The following is a 4003-nucleotide window of genomic DNA, read 5'->3' on the forward strand; positions in this document are numbered from 1 at the left end:
TGCTCGATTGGCTTCCTCTCCTGCACGAGGCCAATGATAGCGTACAAGGTGAGCCTCCGAAGGCTTAGTATTTGTTGCATCTTTTGATCGATTTTCATGTTTTGGGACCCTTTTGTGGTGGTTCTACTATATGCGTGGCGCCTAGTTTTGTCAGTGGGTTTGGGATCTTTCAGAGCTCGTGGTGTCTCCAGAACTCTGGAATCTGACGGTCTCCTTACTCTTCTTTGTAACACTGCTATCAAGCAGCAAGCCACAAGCCACAAGCTTATGAGTTTCTGGAGTCAGAATTCTGCTTGCTGCTGTTCATTTTGATGGGGTCTCTTTTTGTAATTCAGGGGGCAACTTGCACTTGCTCTGCTTATGTTCATTTAGATGGGATCTCTTTTTGTAATTCAGGTGGCCACTTGCACCTGCTCTGCTTTTCTGATAGAGGGTGGGCTCGTGCATCCTCAGAGGTTAATTCCTCTTTGTAAATATTTTTCTACTTTTTAATACAATAGTTTAGTCTTTACACAGAAAAAAAAAAAAGTGTTTTAAATCTTTAATTAAAAAATATGGAGTGGCTCGTTATTAAAAGGGGTGATTGGTTTCAAGGAAAGATTATGGGTTTTTTATTTAAACTCTTTAAAGAATCCCAATTCTTTTAATTGTTTATTTAAAGAATAGGAGGAGTTATTCATTTGAAAAAGGTGGGGAAATTGAAAAAAAAAGGGAGATCTTGGCTCTTTTTTTGTGGATCTGGCATTTCCCAGATTATTTTTTTAAGATCAGAGTTGTTTATAAATTGGTGAAGTTTTCTATTCATTCAAGATGAATAACCAAATTGCGGAAGCTTATCTTAATGAGAGTAATAAGCTTAATGGTTCCAATTACACTAATTGGAAGTTTAAGCTCGAGACTCTGCTTGAGGGACAGAATGCCTATGGCATTGCACCAGGGATGAGTTCAAACCAAATACTGCAACTGGTGGATCAAATACAACGATTCAAGACTAGTTGAAAAGGGAGATGAAGGCAAAGGTCTCCTAAAGTTATCAGTCAAAGATTGCACCATTCCCTCACATTCGAGAGTGCAAGACAACGAATGATATATGGACGATTCTCAAAGAAATGTACGAGATCAAGAAGACCAGTCAAACTTTTTACCTCGGGAAGAAGATTCTCTCCATCAAGTTGGAGGAGAATGAGTCTGTTTCTTCATTCATATCCCGGATAAAGGCAGTTAAAGATAAACTAACTGATATTGGTGAGATTGTGCTTAATGGTGATCTGGTGACGATTACCATTAACAGCATGACGGATGATTATCAGATGTTTATAACGGGATTGAATGCAAGAGAAAAGCCTCCAGGATTTGAAGAGCTTACTGGGATCTTGCTACAAGAAGAAGAAAGGAGGTTGTCCCTCAAACCTCAAAATCTAGATCTTGCATTGATGACTAAGCTCAAGCCGAAGGGGAAAGCAGTGGCTGATCACAAGAAGGGCAGCGTATCAAGAAAAAGGACACCACAAGGTATGACCTTGTATAAACATGACTCTGCTCCTAAATGTTTTTATTGTGGTAAGACAGACCATATTGCTAATTTTTTCCATAAGAAAAAGGAAATGGGAAGAGGTACAAGCAGAAAATACATACAGGTCATGTGGCTGATGCAGATCATAACCAAGATGTCAGATTATTTATGGTTGAGACTGCACTAGCCACTGAGGAGGATGAATCAGATATTTGCTTCATAGATTTTGGAGCCTCCTCACATATGACAGGTAAAAAGCAATGGTTTAGAAATTTTAGAGAATCCAACACTAGAGTAAAAGTATTCCTTGGAAATGATAGAGGGTACGAGATCAAGGGAGATGGAGATGTCCTTGTCACTCTTCCTGATGGAAACATTAGGACTATATCTAATGTGTGGTATGTACCTGGTATTAAAAAGAACCTGATTTCTATATCAAATATTATAGATCAGGATCTCAAGGTAGAATTCTTTAAATCTTATTTCATTATTAACGATTTGTTGGACCAGATCAACCCTATTGCTACAGGTGTTCGTATAGGAGGACTCTATAAACTAGATGTGAAGAGTACACCATAGCAAGCATTGATGTCATCAGATAAGTCTGTTGAAAACTTCTGGCATCAGAGACTTGAGCACATCAATTTCAGTGATATTGTACTATTGCAGAACAAAGGTATGGTGAATGGTCTTCCTATTTTGAAAAAGTTGCATATTGATTGTGAAGCATGTGCATTCAGTAAATAGCATAGAGATGAATTTCCTGCTGTTAAAGATAGGAAACAAAGGGATACACTCAAACTTGTACAAACTGATTTATGTGGGCCTATGCAGACAAGATCGTTAGGTGGGGCCTAATATTTTCTAATCTTTGTTGATTATTGTACAAGATTCACATGGGTGTATTTGCTTAGACTGAAGAGTCATGCCTTTGAGTATTTCAAGCAGTTAAGGAACATGATTGAAAAGAAAACAAGAAAGTTCATCAGGTTTCTTCGATCAGATGAAGGCGAAGAATTCAAGCAGGGGATTTCGTCAAATATTGCAAAGAGCATGGGATACAACAAAAAGTTTACAACACCTTACACTCCTCAGCAGAATGGAATAGCTGAGAGGAAAAATAGAACACTGGTGGATTCTGCTCACAGTATGTTGAAAGGTAAGAATCTAACTAATGGTTTTTTGGCAGAAGTTGTCAATACTGCAGTGTCTTTAAATAATAGGAGTCCCACTAAAAGTCTTGATTATAAAATACATTTTGAATCGTTGTTTGGCTTCAAGCCTGCTGTAAGTCATCTTAGAGTGTTTGGTTGTAAAGCTTTTGCACATGTTCCCAAAGAAAATAGGACGAAGTTAGATTCAAAGGCCATTAAATGTACCTTCATTGGATACTGTAGTGAGTATAAGGCTTATAAGTTGTTTGATCCTTCTACTCACAAGGTGTTTGTTAGTATAGACGTAGTATTCTATGAACAAGTTGATGATGGAAACCCTGTTCAAGATAATGAAGAACGAAATGTACTCTTACTTTCAGATGAGGATGTTGAAACAGGGATCAGTCAGCAACAACATCAACAACAACAATAACAAAAACAACAGTAGCAACAATAACAAGATAAAGAGGAGGAGATTGAGTCCAGTCCACAATGAGAAGAACAGAATAGAATAGTTGACACCCCACCACTCAGGAGATCTAGCAGGCCAAAATAGTTACCAGCTCGGTATAGGGATTGTGCGCTCATGACTGGTATGTTAAACATTACATAACCTTCTAATTTTCATGAAGCTAGTAAAATTTGTGAATCGAAGGAAGCAATGAAGGAGGAATATGAATCTATTATTAAGAATAACACTTGGGATCTAGTAAAGGTTCCCCATGGTAAACAACCCATAGGTTGCAGACTATTATTTAAGTTGAAATTTAAAGCAGATGCGTCTATTGATAAGTATAAAGCAAGGTTGGTTGCAAAGGGGTATTCCCAATAAGAAGGTATTTACTTTGAGGAAACATTTGCCCATGTTGCAAAATTAATTACTATTAGATTGATTATTGCTTTAGCCACTAAGCATCACTGGAAAATACATCAATTAGATGTTAACTTTGCTTTCTTAAGTGGTGATTTAAAAGAAGAAGTATATTTAATGCAGCCTGAGGGGTTTGTTAAGAAGGGAGAAGAGTAGTTAGTCTGTAGATTAAAGAAAGCTTTATAGTGGTTTAAAACAACCTCCTAGATCCTGGTACGACAAAATTGATTCATTTTTCCTTATGCATGGTTATAAATGGAGCAAAAATGATCCTAATTTGTATACTGTGTTTAATGATGAGGGTCAGATAGTGTTGATTTCTTTATATGTAGATGATCTGATCTTGACAGGAAGTACAGACAGTCTCATTGAAAAAATCAAGCAGTAGTTATCACAGAAATTTGAAATGAAAGACCTTGGAGAATTGCATTACTGTTTGGGTCTAGAAGTTTGGAGAGATTCAAG

Source organism: Pinus tabuliformis, chromosome 6, assembly GCF_031772625.1.
Source record: "Pinus tabuliformis cultivar Carrire ecotype Pingquan chromosome 6, CPIR1, whole genome shotgun sequence".
Lineage (NCBI taxonomy): Eukaryota > Viridiplantae > Streptophyta > Pinopsida > Pinales > Pinaceae > Pinus > Pinus tabuliformis.